We start from the raw sequence: 26,211 nt of genomic DNA, 5'->3' as shown, positions 1-26,211 counted from the left end.
ACAGCCCCTCCCATCACAGGCCCAGAGGCCTAGAAGAAAATGGCTTTGTGGTCCAGGCTCGGGTCCCTGTGTTGTGTGCTGCCTAGAGACTTGATGTCCTGTGTCTCAGCTGCTCTAGCTGTGACTGAAAGGGGCCAAGGTAGAGCTGAGTCCACAGCTTCAGAGGGTGAAAGCCCCAAGCCTTGGCAGCTTCCATGTGGTGTTGCACCTGCAAGTGCACAGAAGTCAAGAATTGAGGTCTGAGAACCTCCACCTAGATTTCACAAGATGTATGGAAATGCCTGGATCCCCAGGCAGAAGTTTGCTGCAAGGGTGGGGCACACATGGAGAATCTTTGCTAGGGCAGTGTGGAAGGGAAACGTGGGATGAGAGCCGCCACATAGAATCCCTACTGGGGTACTGCCTAATGAAGCTGTGAGAAGAGGGCCACCATCCTCCAAACCCCAGAATGATAGCTTGCAATTTGCACCTGGAAAAGCCCCAGACACTAAACGCCAGCCTGTGAAAGCAGCTGAGAGGGAGGCTGTACCCTGCAAAGCCACGGGGGTGGAGCTGCCCAAGACCATGGGAACCAACCTCTTTCCTCAGCATGACCCAGATATTAGGCAAAGATATCAAAGGAGATCATTTGAAGTTTTAAGATTTGACCACTCTGCTGAATTTCAGACTTTTGACTAATTTTCCCCATTTGGAATGGCTGTATTTACCCAATGTCTTTACCCCCATTGTATCTAGGAAGTAACTAACTTGCTTTTGATGTTTCAGGCTCATAGGTGGAAGGGACTTGCCTTGTCTCAGATAAGACTTTGGACTGTGGACTTTGAGTTAATGCAGAAATGAGTTAGGACTTTGGGGGACTATTGGGAAGGCATGATTGGTTTTGAAATGTGAGGACATGAGATTTGCACAGGCATGGCTGGAATGATATGGCTTGGCTCTGTGTCCACACCCAAATCTCACCTTGAATTATACTCCCACAATTTCCACGTGTTGTGGGATAAACCCAGTGGGAGATAATTTGAATCAGGAGGGCAGTTTCCCCTTCACTGTTCTTGTGATAGTAAATATGTCCCACAAGATCTGATGGTTTTATCAGGGGTTTCCACTTTTGCATATTCCTCATTTTCTCTGGCTGCTGCCATGTAAGAAGTGCCTTTCACTTCCCATCAAGATTCTGAGACCTCCCCAGATATGTGGAACTGCAAGTCCAATTAAACCCATTTATCTTCCCAGTCTTGGGTATGTCTTTATCAGCAGTGTGAAAATGGACTAATACAACATCTATATTCAGATTATTAATATGATTTGTATCAGGCATCTTGTTCCTGTCCCTCCTTTTAAGTATAACTACAATCCCTGGGCATTATATATAAAGCAACATAAGAAGACTCTGAAACATAAAGAAAAGAAGGCAGAGAAGTTAGGGACCTGGGAATGCAAGAAGCAAAACAGTGGTGAATGCCCCAGGTTTTCTTTTGGCCTCATCTGTCTAACACTTGGACTTGAAAAAGGTAGCAACTCAGAGAGCCAATGAGTGCAGACAAAAACAGATGCCCCAAAATCCTATTCTCTCTAGCAGACAAAAACAGATGCCCCCAAATCCTATTCTCTCTAGCCAAAGGACCTAGATAGGAGCAGTCTAATAAGATAAAATATTTTTAGACAGTAACCTCTTTACTCTGGGAAAGTATTATAGAAAAAACTGAGCGACTTTGTCCCTTCCCCCTTACAAAGGTTAAGTGGGTAGCTGAAAACTGGGGCACCTCAAGCTTCCTGCTGAGGTGGTGTTAGAAATGGCTGAGTAGGGAAGCTGGACTTTCATCTCCACTGGCAAGTAATGACCTTCCTCCATCAGTGTCAGTGGAGACCACATGGAAAGTCTGGACTTCCAGTCCCTGCCCCCAGCAAAAAGGAAGAAATGCCCCCTTAGGAGCCAACTAAGGCAGAGTGGGGGACTTAGATTTACATACTCTTGGCAAGGACTAAGGCAGTGCCCCACAGCCCCTTTTGAAGTAGTAGGCATGACTTGACTCCAGAGGCAGGACCCCACTCTGGAGGTGGGACTTGAACACTAGACCAAATTGAGGACTAGCTAAAACAGGGAAGGGGTAGAAATGCCTTTGCATAAGACATGCTCACCAATGTGCCATGTCAGTTTACCGTTTTCATGGCAGCACCTGTAAGTGACCACCCATTTCCATGGCAGCAACCTAACAACCAGTAGCAACATAACCCAGAAGTTACTACCCTCTTTCTAGAAATGTCTGCATAATCTGCCAATTAATTTGCATATAATTAAAAGTGGATATAAACATGACTGCAGAAGTGCCTCTGAGTGTTCCTGTGAGTACACTGCCTACAGAGCAGCCTTGCTCCACAAAGAGCGGTACCTCTGCTCTGCTGTATGCTGTCACTTCAATAAAAGTTTCTAATACCATCAACTTACCCTTGAATTCCTTCCTGAGTAAAGCCAAGAACCCTCCTGGGCTAAGCCCCAATTTTGGTGATCATCTGCTCTGCATCATCTGCTGAGCAATGGAGGGATGAAGACAGTGGTAATCAGTGGAAAGGCAGTGATTGGTGAGAGAGGATGGGAGACAGCAATCCACGAGAGGATGAGTGGAGAGATGGTGAGAGATTGTGAAGCAATCTGTAATTAAGGCTGCAAGAGCTATAATACTGAGGCTATAGTAATAAAGAGCTGCTAACACAATAGTGCTATAAAACTAACAAAAAGCTCTTTTCAGAGTCATCATTTTCACTGGCAAGAAGCAGAGCTGAGCAGACGGGCAAGTGGTCACAATGCTGCTTCTTGTTTGGGACCTGCAACTCCCGACAGGTGGGCCAGTGGGCTAATGGCCCCTGTGATGGGTCCCTTACCTGGCAGCTGAGCCCATCCAACTTGTATAGACCTTCACATGAGTCCCACATGGAAGATTGGTCAGTGCCATTTCAGTGCCTGTGAATGAGTGAGTGTCCCCACTGCCTCCTCCCTCATGATATCGGGTAAGCTTGGGAATAAAAGCCTTTGGCTAAGAGGTGAGATAAAAGTTCCCTATCATCTGAGCGCCCAAAGCATGTCCTTGGCACCTCTTCATCCTCTGATTCCATTTTATTGTAACACCAGTCATTTTATTTTCAGTCTTTTGTTTGCTGTCTTATGTTTGTTTTTGACTGTCTGCTGACTGTTTTTGGGCAACTGTTTAAGGCGGAACACTTGGTTGTGAGAGGTCTCCTGTTGTGTTGACTCCAGGATGTGATAGCCATGTTTTTCTGTAACCCCAGCTTGGTCTTGTGTTCATTGCTGGCCACCCCCAGGTGACCTGGGGTATTTGGCATTTGACAAGAGGCTCTTATTGGCTGAAACTCGAGCACTCTGGGTTTTCAGCATTGTTATTATTGGCCTCCCCACAGATGCGCTGAGGTTTTTCTCATTGGCATTCCCTCTAGGACTGTGGGTTAAACCCCCTCTCCTAGGGGAATAGTGATCTCGTCTTTGTCTGCCTTGAAGTTAGAAGTTATTATTTTTCTAACAGCCAGTTGCAGGCCCCTTCGTGTGCTCTGCCTTATAACTGCCTTGCTCAAGCTCCTCTTGGATGAAGGAACTGTGAGTTCCTGGGCCCCTGGCCTGATAGATGACCACCTACAATGCTAGACAAGTGGCCACTTGGATATTTTTTCCAGTGTCTCCATTGCTGGGTAGGTTCTTCAGCAAGTCAGGGCCTCTGAAGTCTCTCCGTGGGCACTGCTGTTTATCTCTTTCCCTTCCTTCTGTCCACAGTCACAGTTTGTTTAGTCCTCCTCTATGCCCAGTACTCACTCTGTGAAATTTAGACTCCACATTTTACTGCCCAACTGTAGCTTGTAATCTGCTTTTGTAATGCTTTGCTACCTGCTTATACCTTCTCTGCAGGAAGTGGGAATGTAAAAGGGAAAATAACAAGAGCCCGGTTGCTTTCCGTCTCGCTAGACTTAGAAAAACTTCTGTATCCAGTTAAAATCCTTTTAGTCATGGGGACAATGATGAGAATCCCAGAAGACTTTTCACTAGGATGTCTTTTAGGTTACTGAAACACATTCAAATTCAGCTTAAAGAAAAAGAAATTGTATTTTCTATTGCAACACTGCTTGGGTTCAATACAAATTAGAAAACTAACAGATTTGGTTTAAACATGGTTCTATACATTATAATGATATTTTACAACTGAACTTATTCTGTAAAAAGAAGGAAAATGGGAAGATGTCCCTTATGTATAGGCTTTTATGGCCCTTTACTGGCTCATGTTACATCCAGGCATCAGAAAGCCATGCATAAGGGATCCATTCCTAGCTGCTCCCACTAGAAAACCTACACCCTCCCTGAAACCTCCTCAGTCCCCAAATTCTGAGAGGTTTCTTGTCAGTTTTCTAATGAAAGATTCCACCCCAAAGTCATCAGATACCCCTCCCCCTTGTTCCTCTAGCTCCAGCTTATAGTCCCCTCCACTGCCCAAGAAAGTAAGCCTGACCAGTACCACCAGGAGGGGGGCCCCATAGCAGCCCATAAAGTCTAACCTGTGTCTATTGCAGGAAGTAGCTGATCAAAATGCAGGAATACTTACTGTTCTTGTGCCATTTTCTAATCTAATTTATACAAAGAAAAAATTGGCCAGTTTTCAGAGGATCGAGAAAAGTTTTTAGAGGAGTTAAGTTTATCATGTTCTTTAATTTAACTTGTCATGACTTGCAAGTGTTGTCATCTGCTGGCTGTGCCATGGGAAAAATGTGGAGGAAAAAATGTGTAGTTGAGCCAGTCAGTTATCACAAGTTTAGAGAAATAACTCAGGGAGAAGATGAAAATCTTACTCTGTTTCAGGGTCATTTGGTTGAGGTACTCAAAAAAAACAATGCTAAAGCAGACCCCACATTCCACAAAAGGACGAGCTTTCCTGGGCATATATTTTATTACTCAATCTATCTCTGACATTAGGGGAAAGTTACAAAAAGCAGCAATGGGACCTCAAACCCCTTTGAGCCAACTCTTAAATATAGCTTTTAAAGTTTACAACAATAGGGACAAGAAAAAAATGAAAAAAAAAAAGAGAGAGAGAGAGCGAGCCAAAATGCATAATGGTTAACAGTTCCTTTAAGAACCCTGTCACCTCAGAATTACCCATCCTGAGATAGTGTCATGAGATTGGCATTTGGGATGCCCAGAAAAGAGCCCAAGACTTGCCTACTCCTGGGCCAGAATCAATATGCCTATGATAAGCAAAAGGGCCAGTGATAATGAGAATGTCTTAATTGTCCCTGGTGAGAGAGACAAAAAAATTCCCCATCATCCCCTTCTTCCACTAGCCCCGGGGTCTTGGACCCTTGACCCTTGGACGCTTGATTGAACAGAGAGCTTACAGCAGTGGCAGAGAAGCACCTGCCCAAATATTTTGTGTCACCACTGCTGGGTGAGCCCTCCAGTGGCTTCAGGACCCTTGAGAAAAGCAATTTTCTCCCTCTCTTTCTTACTTGATTTTATGGGTTTCCTTTCAAAGCCTCTTCTTGTCTTCCATACCTATCAGGCAAAAAAAAAATTTGGGCAGGACTCAACTCCAGAGGCAGAGCCCAGATATTAGACCAAATTGGGGACTAGCTGAAACAGCTAGTTGCTGTATAACACCACTGGCCCACCCTTAAATTCTTTCCTGGACAAAGTCAAGAACCTTCCTAGGCTAAGCCCCAATTTTGGGTCTCACATGCTTTGTACTAGCTTCACTTTATCCTACCAGAGCAGGGTCAGAAGAATTCAACTAAAGGAGGTTTGAATAAGACCCAGAATATCACAGCATAATACTGAAAATGTCCAGGTTTCAACAGAAAATTACTCATTGCACCAAAAACCAGAAAAATTTCAAATTGAATGAAAAAGAATAATCAATAGATGCCAACACTGAGATCTTAAAACTTCTGTAACAATCCTTAATGAACAATTATGAACACACTTGCAACAAAGAAAACATAGAAAGCCTCAGCAAATTAAGGTAGGCTGTAAATAAAATGGAAATATTAAAACTAGAAATATAATAACAGAAATAAAAACCCACCAGATGGACTCAGCAGCAAAATGGAGAGAAAAGAGAAAATAACCAGTTAATTTGAAAATAGAAGCATAGAAATTACCTAGTATAAACAATGGAGAGAGAAAATAAGTTGGAAAAAAATGAACAGAACCTGCTAGAACCTGTGGGAGTATGACAAAAATAATAATTTTATGAGATCCCAGAAAAAAAGGGGTGAAGCTGAAAATGTATTGAAAGAAATAATGATTGAAACGTCCCACATTTGACAAAATGTATAAACATACAGAATTGTGAAGCTGAAGGAATGTGAATGCAATGAACCATAAAAAATCTACACCAAGACACCTTGCAGTAAACCTTGTGAAAACTAAAGACAAAGAAATTTTTAAAACAGTAAGAGAGAAATGACACCTTACATATGTGGGAAAACAATTCAAATATCAACAGATGTCTCATCTGAAACCATGGAGCCCAGAAGGTGTGAAACAGCATTTATCAAATGCTGAAAGAAAAGTTCTGTCCACCCAGAATTCTAAATACAATGAAAATATTATTTAGCAATGAAGGGAGAAGTCAAGCTTCTTAGATGAAGAAAAGCCAAGAAAATTTGCTGGCAGCAGACCGACTCTGAAAGAATGGCTGAAGATGTTCTCTAAACATAAAAAAAAAGATAAAGAAGAAATCTTGATACATCAGTAAGGAAGAAGGATCATAATAAGCAAAAATATAAGTAAATACAATGGACTTTCTCTTAATTATCTAAATTATGTCTAATGGCTCCATAAAGAATTATAATGTGGTTCTAAATTCATGTAGAGGAAATATTTTAGATAATTAGGTTATAAACAGAAGGTTCTAAATGCATGTAGAGGAAATACATTTAAGATAATTGTAAACAGAAGGGTAAAAGGACATGGACATAAAGGGAAATGCCACATCACTTGAACTGGTAAAATGATGCCAGAAGTAGATGGTGAATTATGTACATATAATGTATTACTTAGAACATTCACTGAAAAATTATATAAAGCAATATAATAAAAACACTATATGAAAATGAAAGTCTAGAAAATGATCGCGTAAACCACTAGAAGGTGGAATAAAGAAGGCCAAAGCAAAAATAAAGAACAAACAGAAAACGAAATAAAATGGCAGATTTTATCCCTACTATATCAATAACTACATTAAATGTAAATGCTTTGAATAAAACAAAAGATAGATTGGAAAAATTAATTAAAAGCATGACACAATTATGTACTATCTAAAAGAAACTAAATTCAGATATAATGTTATAAGCAGCCTAAAAGTAAAAATGAGGAAAAAACATACAAACATTAGTCAAAATAAATCACAAATAGCTTTATAAATATGAGATAGAGTAGCAAAGGAAGTTATTAGAGTTAGTGAAAGACATTGTAAATTGATAAAGGAGCCAAGTTACTAAGGAGACATAGACATTCTAAATGTGGATGCACTAAATAAGAGAGATCAAAGCTAATTATAGTAAAACAGAAAGCTAATTGTAATTAGCTTTGAAGCTAGTTATAATAAAACAGAAAGGAGAAATAAACAAATTCACATTTATAGTTCTGTGAAACAAAACTGAAAGAACTAGTAAAAGTGAAAGGTTAAATGGAAAACACACAATTATATAGATAACTTCATCATTTTTTTCTCAACAATTTGATAGAACAACTAGTTAGAAAACCAGCAAGGATATGAAAGAACCAGAAATGTTGTCAAACAAAAGATTCTAATCGACATATTTTTGGGACATTTTACTCAACAAAAGCACAGTACGCTTTTTTTACGTGCCCACAGATATAAGACAGATAGTATCCTGTGCCATAACCAAACCTCAACAAATCTTAGCTGAATCATACAGAGCATGTTTTCCAATCACAATGGAATCTAACTGGAATCAACAAGAGAATGATAACAGGGAAATATCCAAATACATGAAACTAAACAACACATTTTATTTATATATTTATTTTAGAGACAGTGTCTTGCTCTGTTGCTCAGGCCAGAGTGCAGTGGCATGATCATGGCTTACTGCAGCCTTGACCTCCTGGGCTCAAGCGATGCTCCTGTCTCAGCCTTCTGAGTAGCTGGTACTACAGGCATATGCCAACACACCTGGGTAAATTTTATTATCTGTAGAGATGGGGTTTCATTAAGTTGCCCAGTCTGTTCTTGATCTCCTGTGCTCAAGCAATCCCCCTGCTTAAGTCTCACGAGGTGCTGGGATTATAGGAGAGAGCCACCATGCCTGGCTAACACTTCAATAGCCCGTGAATCAAAGATGAAATCTCAAGAAAAAAATTTAAAAATACACTGAATGAAAATTGAAAGAACATATCAAAATTTGTGAGATCCAACTTTAGCAATGCTAAAAGGGAAATTTATAGCATTAAATGCAGTACATTAAAGAAGAAAATATTTCAAAACAGGGAATAAAAATTTCCACCTTAAGAACCTAGAAAAATATGTTCAGAATAAACCCAAAGCAATCAGAAGATGTGGAAACAGACAAACATTAGAACACAAACAAATGAAATTTACAACATAAAAATAACATTGAAAATCTATAAAATGGACCAATTCTTTAAAAATGCAAGCTACAACAATTCACTCATTTTGAGACAGACCATTTAAATAAGCTAAAATCACTATTACAAAAACCAAATTTAGAATTTTGAAATTCTCAGCTCCACAAGGTCTAAATAGTTCCACTGAAGAATTCTAAAAATCATGTAGATAAGAAACAAGATTAATTTTACATTTTTTCCCGAAATTTGAAGAGAAATGAACACTTCACAATATGTTTTATAAAGCTAGCACTACTTTGATACCAAACCAGATAAAGGGAAGAAGAAAAGGAAAGAAAACTAAAGACCAATGGCTAATAAATATAGATGCAAAAAATTCCTAACAAAATATTACTAAGTAGAATTCAACATTGTATTAAAAAACGACATACTATTACCAATTTGAGTTAATTCAAGATATACAAGACTGGTCCAATATTAGAAAATCAATGTAATCCAATGTATAAACAGGATGAAGATGAAAAAACACGTAACGGATACAGAAAAAGCATTTGACAAAATTCAGTAGCTATTCATAATAAAAACTTTCAGAAAAAATAGAAATAGAGGAAAATTTCCTCAATTTATAGAATATCTACAGAAACACTACAGGTGACTTTATAGAGGCATACATCACTTAATTATGCTGCATTTTTTTGCACTTGGCAGATATTGCATATTTTACAAATTGGAGATTTGTGGCAACCCTGCATCGAGCAAAGCTTTCAATGCCATTTCTTTTTTCAACAGCATTTGTTCACTCTGTGTTTCTGCTACATTTTGGTAATTCTCACAATATTTCAAATGTTTTCATCATTATTGTATTTGTTAAGTTGATCGGTGATCAGTGATCTTTGCTGTTACTCTTGTAATTGTTTTGGGAATGTTATGAACTGTGTGTATATAAGATTACAAACTTAATTGATAAATGTTTTGTGTGTTCTGACTGCTCCACTAACTAGTCCTTCCCTCATCTCTCTCCCTTTCTTTGGAGAAAGACAACAATGTTGAAATGAGGCTAATTAATAAACCTACAATGGCCTGAAGTAGAAAAAAAGAGTCATATGTCTTATTTAAAATCAAAAGTTAGAAATGATTAAACTTAATGAAGAAGGCAGTTAAAAGCCAAGATAGGCTGAAAGCAGTGCTCCTTTGGCCAAACAGCTAAGTTGTGGATGCAAAGGAGTAGTTCTTGAAGGAAACAAAGTGCTACCCCAATAAACACACAAACGATAAGAAAGTAAAACCTTATTGCTGAAATGTGTAGCTACAAAATTGCCTTAAGGCAAAGCCTAATTCAGAGCAAGTCCCTAGCTCTCTTCAATTCTATGAAGGCTAAGATAGGCAAGAAAGTTGTAGAAAAAGAGTTTGAGGCCAACAGAAATTGGTTCATGAGGCTTAAGCAATGAAGCCATCTCCATAACATCAAAGTGTAAGGTGAAGCAGCAAATGCTGGTATAAAAGCTACGGCAAGTTATCTGAAAAATCTAGCTAAGCTCACTGATGAAGCTGGCTACACTAAATAGATTTTCAACATAGACAAAAAGGTCTTTTATTGGAAGAAGATCCCATCTTTCATAGATAGAAAGGAGAAGTCAATGCCTGACTTAAAAACTTCAAAGGACAAGCTAACGCTCTTGTTAGGGGCTAATGCAGCTGGTGACTTTCAGTTAAAGCCAATGTTCACTTACAATTGCAAAAGTCTTTCGTCTCTTAAGAATAGTATCAAATTTTCTCTCTCTGTGCTGTATAAATGGAACAACAAAGCCTCGATGATAGCTGTTTTGTTTACAGCATGTTGACTGGGCATTTTAAGCTCACTTTTGAGACCTTTCAGAAAAAAAAAGATTTTTTCCAAAACAGTACTTCTCATTGATAATGCAGCTTGATATGGTTTGGCTGTGTCTCCACCCAAATCTCATCTTGAACTGTAGTTCCCATAATCCCCACATGTTGTGGGAGGGACCCAGTGGTAAGCGATTGAATCATGGTGGCAGTTATTTCCATGCTGTTCTCATGATATTAACTGAGTTCTCATGAGATCTGATGGTTTTATAAGGGGCTTCTCCTTGCCCACTTCACTCTGCACTTCTTTCTGCCCTCATGTGAAGGATATGTTTACTTCCCCTTCCACCGTGATTGTAAGTTTCCTGAGGCCTCTCCAGCTGTGTTGAACTTAGTCAATTAAACTTCTTTCCTTTATAAATTACCCAGTCTTGGATAGGTCCTTACAGCAGCATGAAAACAGATTAATGCACACCTGGTCAACCAAAAGCTCTGATAAAAAATTTATCCCAAGAAATGAAAACTAAGTTTATTAAAAAACCTGCATACAAATATTTATCACAGATTTATTTATAATAGCTCCAAATGAATACAGATACTAATTCTAAAAGATTGAATACTATAATTTATGTACAATGTAATTTATACATTAATGTCATTCATATAACATTCTTAAAATATAGAAATAGAGAACAGATCAGTGGTTGCCAAGGGTTAAGACTGGGGGTGAGGAGGAACTAGATGTGATTATTTGAGAGATCCTTGTTTGTGGTGATGGAAATGCTCTGTGCCATGACTGTATCAATGCTAACGTCCTGGTTTTGATATTGTAGTATAGTTCTGTTAGATTTAGTCATTGGTGAAAATTAGATAGCATGCACACAAGATCTCTATTATTTCTTATAATTATATATGAATCTACAATTACCCTCAAAGAGATAATTTAATAAACAATGACCTTCATTTTTATGTGGTTTATATTATGGTTGTACCTCTATATGCAGGTTTTTTATTATTTATATCTTTGTTTATTAAAATTCCTTGATTTCTGTAAGTTTCAAGAAGGGAGAAGTTTCATTTTTAAAAATCTAAGAATTCAAGATTGAAGTCTGCATTTAAACTTCAATAAGATACAATGATCTAATCCTTACACTTTAAGATTTCAAATACAGGTGAAATTGTATATATTTGAGTCAGATCATAACTGTACGGGGTTATGTATTCTTAGCTATTGTCACATCTTATAGATACCCTTAAGTATCTATAATAACATATTACATTGATATTCCAATTTTCCAGGCTATTAGAATCTTTCAATTCCATTATCTCTTTTTATATTTACAAGAACTGCAAGCAGTTGGTAGAGCATATATTAGTATCTTCAGTGTTTTCCATGAAATAAAACAGGACATCAGAGTCTTTAAGTGAACCAGCTCATGTTTCCATGGTTAACAAGTACCAGACCAGAAACTAGAATTTTGCTTCTGAAAAACTTCTTTCTACATAATGCTGCTTCAAAATGTTAACTGCCTTTGTGCTTATCTCCTTCTCACATATAATAGTACTTTATTTTTTCAGACTGGAACAAGTGTGAATCTGCTCTTTTCCGAAAGGTGCCACTTTTAATATAGTAGTGTTCTTCTTTCTTTAAGCATGATAAGGTCAGCTCTATCTATAAATTTTCTTCAATCTTAGTTGTTGAGATATAAAAGTGAGTCAGTTCTTCACAACCAAGGGCATTCAAAAATATCCAGTAATTTCTATCTAAAAAAGAAAGATTAGAACCAGAGGAGTCATGTTGTTTCCTATTTTAAAAAATTTTTAGACAACAGTATTTTTAAGGAAAAATATAAACCTTATTTGGAATTAAAATGCATTCCATTGAAAGAGGCATAGCATTGCCCCTCATAAACAAGATGACCAATTTTTCTCAAAATTTTGAACTAAAAGTCATATCCCCTATCATGGAAGAACATTTTCCTCATAATTAAAACGAACTGTTGGTACCACTGATCTGTCTGGACAGAATACCTTCTAACCGACTTGACCAAACTGTAGTCAAAGTTCTCTCTCTCCCTGCAGCAAGGCAAGTCCCTTAACTGTTGCTCACATTTAGCTTTAGTTTGCATCAGAATGGAATATGGAACAACTCCTCCTTAACAGCCCAGTGAAAGACAAATCCTGCTCAACTGTTTGGTGACATCTCCAGCACATTCCATTTCTCCAAACTGGATTCTTTCTAGTCTTGTTTACTCACCCCCAACCATGAAAGCAACTTACTTCTGCCTGAACTTAGAAACTCTTGCATATTCTTCCCATCAGAACATCCTCCTTATTGCAATAGACTTTTCTAATAAACTTTTTCCTTATCTAAGCCTGGATTTGTTTTTAGTTGACAATCAACAACAGATGTTAAAACACACAGGATGACAGAGAACAGGTAGTCATTACCATCTCCAGGCCTAAAGGGGCAGGGTAAAGAAACCAGGGGTTTAGAGCTGCACCTATGGAATGGTAGTCACTCTACAGGAGTTTTGCTGTAGAAGGAGGTAGTTCTGTGAAAATCACAGTGTGATAGGAAGGGAGAGGAACGTCTATATACCTCATTCTCTCTCTCTTGTCCTCTTATTTCTTGATGGTGCCTCCCAGCCTAAAATAGGTAATAGATAGAAGGCAATGGACTGAATTATGTAATTCTTAGAGGTTAACTGCTCCCTCACCCAACACAGGGCCCAAAGCAGGACATTGAAGGGCATCTATGGACCTGGGAACAAACTGAAAACAACTAGCACAGCCCTTTCCTTTTAATCTGATATTGTTTTGTTTTTATATTTGAGCTGTTATTGTAAGTTGTCTCATTTGTGGATATAGGCAGAGTCAGTGCATTATGGAGTACAGATTTAAGAAGCAATTTTCAGAAATTTTAATAGCAATAAAAAATTTTGGATTAGAAAATTCTACATTTGAATAACAACTTGAGTTTCACTTATTGTCTCACTGATGATTCCATGTTCAAGCTCATCAAACAATTTAGCTCAAAAAGTAGTACCCTGCATTAGAAATTGCTTACTTGTTTTTATCAACAATAGAAAAGGAAGTTTAGATGTTGTTAGTTGCAAAATTAGTTTACAGTTAAATAATGTGTTGTCCATATTGATCTGATTAGGATTCATACAGGTGACATTCATGAAGGTGTACTGCTACTTGATTTGCTAACTCTGAACATCTGTAAAAACTGACTATAATTACTAGAAAATTCTGCATTTTTCATAGCTCTTCTTAACCATCTCTGCCATCATTCTTTATATGATGCATTATGGATAATAAAGACAAAGACTTAAGGATAATGAATCTCAAAATATAGAATATGTTACTAAATTCATTTATTCAGTATATATATATTGAGCATCTATAATGTTCTAGGTATTGACTTCGGTATGAGGAGAGTTGCCTGATAAAATACAGCGTTCAGTTAAATGTCAATTTCAAATGAGCAATGGATAATTATTTTAGCCCAAGTATGTCCCATGCAGAGTAGGATGTAACCCTTCAGAAAAATCCTTTATACTTGGTAACATTAAGGGGTAGCAATTAGCCATTTTAAATCTAGGCTATGAGAAACTTACATAAGCTTTAGGGAAGAAAAATAAATACTATTTATTTATTTTATTATTTATTTTATATCATTATTCTGTAATGATTTGCTAATTCTGGCAGTCCTAGTCATGAGAATATAATGATGAACACAACATTACTTATATCCTCAAAAGGATCATAATGAACAAGATATTTGGTAAAGAACTATAAAAATGAAATATCTAATCCCAAACTCTGGTGATAAGAACAAGGTAGTTAAAGTAATATTGGAATAGCAAGCCTGGAAAGGCAGCTACATGTACAAAAATCTTAAGGCAGAATGGATATTGACATATTCAAGGAACTGGAAAAAAGGTTGTTGTGGCTGGAGCCTAGAGGCCAAGAGAGAGTAGAAGAGATGACGCTAGAGACATCTCATGTAATCGACATATTTTTAGATTGCATCAAGACCTTTGATCTTTGTCCTAAAATTGATTAAATTTATTCATAGGGAAGAAATAGAAATTTATAAATATGATTTGTACAGAGTACTTGAGAGAAACAATTAGATTTTTGTCCATATGAAATACTGCAGAAGTTTGAATTACGGAGGTAGCACTGGATATGAAGAGAAGTGGAAAGATGAAATAAATATTTGAGAAGCAAAATAGAGGACTCGGGTATTGATCATGAGCAGTAAGAAAGAAGAAGGAATCAAGAATATATCTCAAGTTTGTGGCTTGAAGAAAAAGATGCAGAAGGGTAGACATGGAGAAAAGTTGCAGTATCTCCATTGTGTGGTTTTGGACACATTAAACTTTATGCTTCCTAAGAGCCTTACATGTAGAGATAGCAGATAATCAGTTAAATAGATAAGTTTGTTGCTCAGAAAACAAATTATGCACTGGAAGTTTTAGCAGATAGATAATTTTAAATACTGTACACTTATCTATCCATCATGGAATAATTTTTGAAATTGGCATGTTAACCAAATCATCAGTCGTTTACCTGTAAAAAGTTTTAATAGTTCTATATTTATTTTTAAAAAGTATACCTAGTATATCAAATCCATGATTCCTTGGAATAATTTTGTTATGGGTGAGGATGTTTTATCTGACAGACTAGAGGATTTACAGAATTTTTCTCAGGCTGATATTTCAAACTTACAGGGCTGAAACTGCTGCATGATCATTTGCGAGTATGAAGATATACATGATCTAGATCGTGAGTGTGAATTCTCATGTAATTTGTGTCAATGTGAGAGTTTCTTTCAGGAATTTAGTGAATGGTCACTCCCTAAGTCCCATTCTCTATGGTATAACCAAGGAAGCTCTTACCACTTATGATATGTAAGAATGTTTAAAAGTTGAATTCATGAAGGTATAAAAATATCAATTGTATTAGGGAACTATTTCATATTCCCTGTTTTATTCAATCTTGTAAAGAGCTTGGCAGTTGATAAGTCGCTACTTTTTCAATCTTATAACTGATGCTCACTGTCATCATCATGGAAATGCCTAGAATTCTTGGTTTCTCTTTTTCAAGAGACCCATAGGAATCTTGAAAGGAATATCTACATTCAAGCTTATGTAGATATCCTTCTTACAGGAACAATGGACAATACTGGAGCCAGGATCTGTCTACAGTATTCATGTTAAGTTGGGTAATTTTTGTTTTGTTTTGGTTAAATAACACATCCAAATAATGAATATTGACTAAAATATAAAACTACTTTGACTAAAATAGAGACTTGAAATACTAGAGAGGTGACTTTCCTAATTATTTTTCTCCTCAGCAAATATCAAAAGTATTTTTTCCAAATAAAACCACTTTTCACATATTACCAGATAATTTAACTCATTTCGAATAAGAATGTATGTTATAAAGAGCTTCAAATGGTTTCTTGAATAAAACCTTAATATGAAATCTGATATAGTATGAAAAACCAAAACTTTAGCTTAATTCTACTCATAAATGTAGATGGAAAATTTCTCAATTAAATATTTGGAAGCAGAATCTAGCAATGTATCAAAAGACTATAACCAAGTAGGGCCTATTTTAGAATTTCAGGTATCAAGAAAAATAATAATAAACTTCATTTCATTAAAAATATTATAGGAGATAGACGGCCATGATAAAAATGGTCAAAAAGCATTTAATAGCAGTTAGCAATCATTATTAATTAAATCGCTAAACAATGGGAAGTAAAGTAAACTTCTAAAATATAATATACATTTTTACCAAAATTCATATAGCAAGCATTATTCCAAAATGCAGCCAGAAAAAGGAAAAGGTGCTATCACTAATTTTATTCAATATTATTTTGGATATTTGAAACAATCACTGTAAATAAGCAAGGAAGAAGTGTTAAAATTAGTTTACTTTGTTTGTTCTTTCTTTCCTTCCTTCCTTTCTTCCTTCCTTCTCTTTTTTATTGGTATAATATAATTATACATGTAAAAGTCCATAAAATCAAGTAAAAATTATATAGAATTATTAAAGGAATTTGGAAAAAAGGATGGACACATTATAATTTAAAAAATTAAAATCTATATTAGCAATCACTAATAATAATAGACAGGGGAAAACTCACAATATCAATGAGAGCTATATTTATCAATAAATTTGAAAATAATAGTGTAATATAAATATAAAGAAAGGGTAATAAATTTTATTTAAATACATGATATAAAATAATAGCAGTAAGAGCACACACATAGTATATACTATGAGCCAGGCTTTACACTTATTATTATTTCAAGTTTTTTGACTGTTTTTTAGACTTGTTTTGTGACCTAACATACGGTCTGTTGCTGAATCTGACCCTCAGACTCTAACAGAGCAATGGATGAAAAAAGCTCAGCGACACAGTGTTTTACCTGTGAGAGTGTGTCTAGGGGACCCTAAGGCTTACAGACCCCAAAGAGGGAGCCCAGCCCTGGAGCCCTGACATGCCAGAGATGCTTGTATTTATTTTAGAACAGATTTAATGACAAAGATCTTGAGCAAACACTATTTGTGAGTAATTAACATTGCTGATCCCACAAGTAGAGAGCAGTCACGCCTTCAGATGATCAAAGGTTGGTTTCCAGGGAAATGGGTAAACAAGCTATTTAGATAAACTCCTCTACATTCCCTTGTTATCTGCTCTTTGCTCTTAGCTAAGGTAAGAAGATTAGACTGCCTTCAGCCATAACCTTTTCCTAAAGTTTTGCAAAATCTTCTGGTCTTCCAAGAAGGTTTGCATCTTTCCTATAATTTTTCCCACCACTCTGACTGATCTGTCACATCTCCCTCTTTTCTGTTTCTTCCAGCAGGTTTTGTTGATTGAAGAGTACAGATGTATGCAGCAACAGTTTTGTCAGGCGCAGCGGTTATAAGTCGTGTTCTGGCTTTGCATCCTAGAATTGGTAAGCAACATAAGACAAATATAAGTATAATCAGTAACACTATTTTTCCAATCAAGGAGTTACCTGCAGTGTTACTTGGCACCTCAGTCCAATGTGTACCATTACTGAGGGACCCTACTGGGGGTATGTTAATCCTTTCTAGCCAAGCAGTCACATTGTTAGAGGTTAAGCAGGGAGTGTCTGCCTAAATAACAGGCAGAAAAAGGGCAGATTTAGAATATGGGCTTAACAGACTATAGTAGGTACAGGTAGCAAGCAAAGTGAGAGAATAAAAAGAGAACAAATTATCTGGAGTGAGTTGTGTTTGTGTTTAGAACAGGATTTGCTTAGCCTTCTGATTTGTCTTCTTCAGCATCCTGTTTAGGGCCTGCGTTGTCTGAGGAAGCCGCACTGTCTGGAGCTGCAGGTCCTGCAGGGTCATTCCCTTCATTTCTGGTACTGGGTTGGTTCCTAACCATGCTATGGTATAGTTTGATTCATCATGTGGGAATCCAAAGAGGACCTGAGGGGCTGTGAACTCAAGCATATCCTCTTCCCCATGCTAACAAATACACACCATACATTACTATTTATATCTTTCCATAAAACTGCAGGTTTTATGTCTTGGGAGGTTTTAGCAAAGTGCTTTTCTAATAGCTGATTAAAATTTCTTATCTAAATTTTAAAAACTAAGGGTAAATAAGGCTTGTGCTAGTAGTGTTGCAGGGTCCTTACTCATATTGCTCCTTTTTTGTTTTTTGAGCAATTTTTAAGGGTGAACTACTTTTGTAAGCCAAACTACAGGATTACAAGATAAGAACTAAAGTAGTTTGTTAGCAGGAAGGGCATACTCTATATGGCCTGCATAATCAGAGAGTGCTATCTGAAGATCTATAGATAGGGGCAAGACTGCTTCAAATCGCTTTTTACTCAAAGGAATTCTTATGACACCAGGGTCATAACCTAGCAACTGATTGCATTATCTGCGGCCTGTATAAATGAATTTACTAACTAGCTGGATATAGGGAGATAGTGTTTTAGTCCTGGTGTGTAAGCAAAAAACCCATTCTAGGAAGCACAGGTTGGGGGCAATCTGTCCTATTAATCCTGTGGGGAATGTTTAGTAGGAAAAACATTCCTACTAAACAATTGGACTGAATATTTTGGGTCTATGCAACCCAGCTGCCTCTGAGAAATTGCCTGCTCTATTTCCGCAATTTCCTTTTTTTGCTGCAGGAGTTAAATACCTGGGAGAATCCAGGGCAGCATTGCCTTTTAAGATGATAGAAAACAGGTTTTGCAACTTATCAGCAGTTATGCTCAAGATGGGCAAAGCCAGTTAATATTGCCCAGTAATTTTTGATAATCATTTAAGGTATGTAAGTTGCTAGTATTTAATTTAACCTTTTGAGGTCTTACTGACCAGGAAGTTAATACGTATCCAAGATATTTCCAAGGAGAGGACATTTGTACCTTTTCAGGTACTATGATAAACTGTACTCTTTATGACAGAGGCATAAAACTTAAAAGTCCTGGCTCCATTGGGGCTACCAGTAATATATCATCCATAAAATGAATAATCTTGCAATCAAGAAATTATTTTCTACTTGGGAGCAAAGCCTGATTTACATGATATGACACATGGTAGGACTGTTCAGCATTCATTGTGGAAGCACTTTCCAATGAAATCGGCAAGCTGGCCTTTCATCATTGATGCTGGTATTGTGATACAATTTTTTCTCTGTCCTGTTCTGTAAGGGGAATAGTATAAAAGCAGTCTTTTAAGTCAATAATGATTATAAGCCAATCTTGAGGAATTGCCACAGGGGAAGGGAGCCCCTGTTGAAGAGGCCCCATAGGTTGCAGATTACCATTAATAGTCAGCAGGTCATGCAAAAGTCTCCATTTGCCAGACTTTTATGGGCCTTAACTAAGGCCCACAACATTAAAGTTGTTACTGGGACCCGTTGCCCTTGTGCATGATGCTGTTTAAAATTTCTCCCCACTTGTTCCCAGAGCTCTACATCTAGTGTACCTTCTTCGGGGGAACCATGGATTATGGGAAACAACAGTTTGCATTAGGTCCCTTAATTGAGCCTGTAAAACCAAGCCTCCACTAGCTTTAAACAGCTGTTTCAATACTTTTATATACTTTCTGTTGTGCTGATAACTGTTGTCCCATGATGAAACTCTAGCCTGAACAATTCTCTCGAACTCGGAAATCCCTAGTGGGCACCAATGACTTACTGACTTACTGATTTATTGACTGCGCAGTCTCTTCACTTTCCTTTTTGAGGGTTCCATTGCCATCTGCATTCTTCACATGGGGGAACCAACTGCCAAATCTGACCCACAGACTCTAGCTGAACAATGGATAAAAAGAGTTCGCAGACACAGGTGTTTTGCCTGTGAGAGCATGGCTAGGGGACCCCATGGCTTACAGACCCTGAAGAGAGAGTCTGACTGTGCAGCCCCAATGTGTCAGAGATGCTCGTATTTATTTTAGAACAGATTTAATGACAAAGGTCTTGAGCAAACACCATTTGTGGGTAATCAACATTGCCAACCCCCCAAGTAGAGAGCAGTCATGTGTGGATGATCAAGGTTGTTTTCTGGGGAAATAGGTAAACAAGCCATTTAGATAAACTTCTCTACATTCCCTTGTTATCTGCTCTTTGCTATTAGCTCAATGTAAGAGAATTAGGCTGCCTTCAGCCATAAACTTTTCCCAAAGCTTTTGCAAAACCTTCCAGCCTTCCAAGAAAGTTTGTATCTTTCCTATAATTTTCCTACCACCCTGACCAATCTCCTATAGCCTATCCTTGAGAATGGTTCATGTGCTGAAGTGAAGAATGTTATTCTGCAGTTGTTGGTTGAAATATTCTGTAAATATCTACTAGCTCCATTTGTTCTAAAATATAAGTTAAGTCTGATGTTTCTTTGTTGAGCTTCTGTCTGGGAGATTTGTGCAATGCTGAAAATGGTGGTTGACATTTCCAGTTACTGTACTGAGTTCTAACTCTCTCTTTAGCTCTAATGATATTTGCTTTATATATCTAGGTGCTCCAGTGTTGGGTACGTATATATTTACAATAGTTATATCGTCTTGCTGGACTGACTTCTTTATCATTATATAATGACCTTTTTGACTCTTCTTACAGTTTTTGTCCTGAAATCTATTTTGTCTGATATAAATACAGCTATTTCCATTGGCATGAAATATCTTTTTTCATCCCATTACTTTCAGTCTATGTGTATCTTTACATGTGAAGTGTGCTTGTTGTAGACAACAACAGATCACTGGCTTTTGTTCTTTAATTCATTCAGCCACTCTATGTCTTTTGATTGGACAGTTTTGTCCATTTACAATCAATGCTACTATTGATAATCAGGGACTTACTTCTGCCATTTTGTTATTTGTTTTCTGTTAGTTTTTTGTGGTCTTCTTTTCCTTCCTTCTTGTCTTCTTTTTAGTGAAGATAGTTTTCTCTGGTGGTATGATTTAATTTATTGCTTTTTATTTTTAGTATATCTGTTGCATGTTTTTCAATTTGAGGTTACTTTGAGGCTTGCAAATTTTATACTTATTTGATATTCATTTATTCTTATTAGGTAGATATTATTATTTATTCCTATTATAAAAAAGAGGAAACAAAAATACAGAGAGACGACATATCTTACCGAGAGCCACACAAATAGTATGTATTAGAACTAGGAATTATTACATCCAAGTGATCTGCTCCAAGGTTCAGGTTCTTAATTACTAAAAAAAACCTGACTCTATCTTGCCTAATGACAGGGCATATTATTTTTTTTAATTGTATATATTTAAGGTATAACACATGATATTTAGATATATGTATACATAGTGAAGTGATTACTACTGTATAGCAAATTGACATCATCTTGAATGAGAACACTTAATACTAAGACAATATGAATTCTCAAAATTTATATGTAAATATAATATATGAAATCCCACTGGGGGGATATTGTATAAAGTGATCATTAAGTTCATGCAGAATTAAAAAAATTTCTAAGAAGAACCAACAAAACCAACTTTTTACAAAAAGAATAGTGAGGAGGCTTGACTTAGCAGATACTAAATCTATATTTTTAGGTACTCACAAAGCTCCCCACTAGCTTTCTAGAAAAGGCAAAATAATTTTCAATTAAGTGGTTCAACATAGGAAGAATGGAGTTTTTTATGTATTATTTATCAAAATTCCAGCAGGCATCATTTTAAAATGTTAAAGCCATTCTATTAAAGCCAGAAAGAGGACATAGATACTATCACTAATATTATTCAACATTATTTTAAAGTTACAGACAATGAGACTAGATGGTTTTTGTAAGAAATGAAAAAAATCAACATATTTACTTTATGTCTACTGTTTTAAGCTGCTGGGCTTCTCAGATTCTTACTCCAATTGTATCAAGGACAGAGATGCCTATATTATATTCTAGAAGGATTTCTAGAAGAAAAATGTCTATTTGAAAAACACACAAATGAAAAAAATATTTGAACATCTTTTATTTTAATTAACAAAAGCTTCACTACACATTTAATAGAAAAATGTGAAGATTTGTTCTAAAAAGTTGTCTCTCACTTCTGTAGTGTGAATTCATAATTAGTGTCTTTCAAATCCTTATTTATTATTCCTGCAGTGTGGATACCCGATTAATGTACTTCAAATGTTAACTAAAAGCCCCTAGCATGTAGATTAATACATATTTATATTATGCTGTCCACACTAAGGTACTCTAAAGTAAGTTACAGACAATTAGGCTAGTTACAGACAATAGGACTAGACTTTTATTATGAGAAATAAAAGAAATAATCAGTTTACTTTGTGTTTGCTTTATAGTGAATTCTGAATTAAATGTCATTAATTAGCCACAAATAATTTTCTACATAACTGTAAAATTCTGTTATAAGGCAACATTACCTGTGTGATCTGGTATGAACTCTCAATACATCCTCTCTAGAGTAATGGTGAAAACAGCTAACTAATGAGATACCTCAGTCCTGGTCGTGTACTTATTCCTTCTTCAGTCTTCATGTGTCTCCAAATTATGCATGGATTGCCTTATTCCCAAGGCCGTATTGTCACCGTTTGGGTTTTCTGGGATACAGACTAAGATAGTGATTAGTAGGCAATGCATTTATTAGGAAGTACTCTTGGGATTGACATCTATGACGGGAGGTGAAGGAAGCAGAATTCATTAGAGGGAGAAGATAAGCTGGGATGCAGTCTGACAAAGGCCTCAGCTAATGTCACAGGGAGCTACGGAAGCTGAGATTGACCAGGAAGTGTCTTGAGTTTGCTCTATGAGACAGATGATCAAATGAGGGCTGCTTCTGGAAGTAAATGAGATGTTAGTCAAAGCAATTTTCTTTAGCTGAGGCAATTCCCAGAGAGGGCTAACAGCTGATGAGCACTTTCTGACAGCAGTCTCAGCAGCTAGGGTAAAAGGTCTTCATTCCTTTTTCTTCTTCATTCTTCATTCTTCATTCCCCTTTCAAGGGGAATCTGGGTAGATGGTAACACATCTCTATAAATTATTCTTAATGTTAGTGTTGAGTACTAATTCTACACTACCAAAAATCTGTTTATAGTTTTCTAAAGTTCAGACTTGAAGGTAGAGATTCAATGTGCAGCATAATCATAAAACTCTAGAAGATTTCCTATGTAAAAGGGAAGACATCCATCCAATTTCTGGTATATGTTCCTATGATTTCTGAAGATTTACCTTTGACTCCCTTCTAAGCTGGCCTAGGGATTTCTTCTTTGTGGCAAGTTCACGAGAGTTTTTTGACCAAGGATAATAGCTTCCAGTCTGAGTAGTCCCTGCCGAACTCCCCTACTGTGCCTGCTTCACTGCCCGGACACTCCTTATGATTATTTCCAATATCCTGTCAGAAAGAGCAGAGACTTTTTTTTTTTTTTTTGCCATTTCTCTGAGATTTTGCTGTTAGACAATTTGAGGCATATTAAATGTAGGCTGACTTTATAATTATAATAAAAATATGAGTATGCCATTTTTAAGTTTTGCTTTCAAATCCTGGCCAGTAAGAATGTGTAAAATTGTGTAAAATTTTTTTGGAAGGTGATAGGTGTTTCCAAGGTCATTGGTCAGTTAACTCAAAATCAATTTATCCAATGACCACTCTGTAAAATTATTTTGAAGCTTTTTTTCACTAAGATCTCAAGAACAATCATTTAAACCCCAGAATGGGGGTTAAAGGTAAAGGAGACCCAGTATTAGGGTCAGTTAAATTAAATTAAATCTCAGATAAAGCATAGAGTGTTTTTTTGTTAATGTATGTGCCACACAATATTTGGTACATATACCAAAAAAAAACTCTGTTTATCTCGTATTTAAATTTAATTGTGCTTCCTGTATTTTTATTTGCAAAATCTGGTGATGCTAATATACCTTGTTATATAATCATAAAAGGCAGATAAAGCTATGTCTGCAATCGCCTTCCAGCTACCCTCAGAGGATTGCTTGGTGCTAGGGACTTTACAGTTGCCATGACTGACTAATGTTTTCTTTCTCTACCTCTGATTTGGTCTCCAGTTCTCATCGTTTCTCATTCTGCTCATTCTCCATGGGTGGGTGCACCTGTGCCCGAGGTTTCAGTTACTATTAATGTGATGGATGAGTAGTCTGATTCCAAAATGTGTGCTAAAATCTGAGGTTTTCATAAGCTACATGGTCATATTTCTGAATTCCTACTGGGAACCCATACTGGAATTTCTAACATACATCTCAAATTCAACATGCCTAAAAAGAACTCATCCATTCTATCTCCAGTACAGCCCACTCCTTCCTATTCTTGATTTGGTTAAAGGCAAACAGTTCTTAGTCCAGTGCTTCTTAAAGATAAAGTGTGCATAAGAATAAACTGGTTTTTATCTTTAAAATGCAGACTCCAGGATCTTCTGCCTTGATAATAAATCTTGAGTGGGCCCAGGACTTCTGTTTTTGTTTAGTTTTTTGATCAAGTCCCCTGGGCAATTCTAATAGAGAAATGAGATGTCAGCCTCTGTAATTTGGCTTCTACCTAAATTTCCAGTCCATTCTTACCACCAGCTGTTAGTTGAAAACATAACCCCCTCCACTAATTTCCTTTTCAAATTTTTAATGAAATGTATAGCTATCAAAAATGCTTTGCATAATTTTCTATATTTTGGCAATAAACAAAAATTCAGGATTTTGTTCTTGGCCTAAACCAGATAAAAATGTCAATAGCTCTTGGGGGTACTTCAGTTGAAGGCAGTAGGAAACCTGAAGATCTAAAACAAGTGGCTGTCATGGAAATCCTGGTGATGATTTCAATTTATCTAGGCTGTTTACATCAGTTACACTATAAACTAAAGGATAAATAGGGCCTCCAGTGAGGCTCTGGTTAAAATTTAGTGTAATACATAATTTATCAATGAGTGCACACAAATGAGTTTAATCTTGTCTGCTACCCTTAAACCCCTCATTATGTTGAAGATTATTAATGAGGTTAAGACATTGCTATCACTTTGCAAGAATGGAAGCCTGGGGAACTCAACAGCTGATTGTAGACAAAGTTGGGAAATTACATGAAGTCTGATTTAGTCACCAAATTACATTAAAAAAATTCCCTTAGATAGTGAGAAAATTCCACAATGTGACTTGAAGTGTAAAATAAAAAAAAAAGTTCTTTGTAAATATTTTTAAGTGAAATATGCATATGCAAATTTTTGCATGATGACCAAAATACCTTGGAATGTTTCATGGTTATTTTTTAAATCATTAAAATACAGGAAAATGGTCTATTTGCATGTATTTATGCAATTATATCTATCCAGAATTACCTTTTTTTTTTTTTTAATCAGGAAAATAGCTGGAAGGAAATAAACCAAGAATGATTTTTCTGGAATTATGGGAAATTTAGATTTTTTAATCTACAATGTATCGTCTAACTTTTCTAGAATCAACCTGTTTTACTTGTGTAATTAGGAAAAGATAATTAGCATTTATCGAGTCAGACTAAGTCAGAATAAAAAAGATGTAAGTTGCAATCAACAGCATTTTGAATTGTAACATTGTTGTGCTGTTGATCAATGTCATCAAAATTGCTCAACCAACACTCATTCCTTAATTCAGCTATCCATTAAAGAGTTTTTTTAATGTCAATAATATGCTAGGTATTCTGCTAGGTGAGATTGATAAAAAGATAAGTGAGACATGATCTCTACTATCGAAGACCTTATAATCTAGAAAAGGAAGAAAAGGCATACAAAGAGAAGAACAATCATACCACACAGTGAGTGCCAATGTTTGAACAGAGTTAGAAGAGTTCAGAAGAGGGGTCAACTAAGTCTTCCTGGAGGAGTTGGAGAGGATTCTAAGAGGTAAAGAGACTCAAGTGATGCCTGGAGAACATTCTAGGCCTCGCTTTGAAAGGGCAGACATTTGAAGAAGAGTGATTCATTAAGGCATAATATTAGTAGTTTATTTAATACATCTCATATTGAACAATTAAGCAGTTCATTGTATTTGACTATTATAAATGCATGGCAAATATTTTTGAAGCTCAGTTTTTGTCAACATCTTTATTTATTTCTAGGTGGAGGGAGGATTCTAGAAGTGGAATTACAAAGTTAGTGTTTCTGATTTTTTTTTTTTTTTTTTTTTTGAGAAGGAGTCTTGCTCTGTCACCCAGGCTTGAAGTGTAGTGGCATAATCTTGGCTTATTGCAACCTCCACCTCCTAGTTTCAAGTGATTCTTCTGCCTCAGCCTCCTGAGTAGCTGGGATTACAGGCACGTGCCAC

Source organism: Aotus nancymaae, unplaced genomic scaffold (genome assembly GCF_030222135.1).
Source record: "Aotus nancymaae isolate 86718 unplaced genomic scaffold, 86718_ANA_hifiasm-v0.15.2.pri h1tg000020l, whole genome shotgun sequence".
NCBI lineage: Eukaryota > Metazoa > Chordata > Mammalia > Primates > Aotidae > Aotus > Aotus nancymaae.
This window is presented reverse-complemented; position numbering follows the sequence as displayed.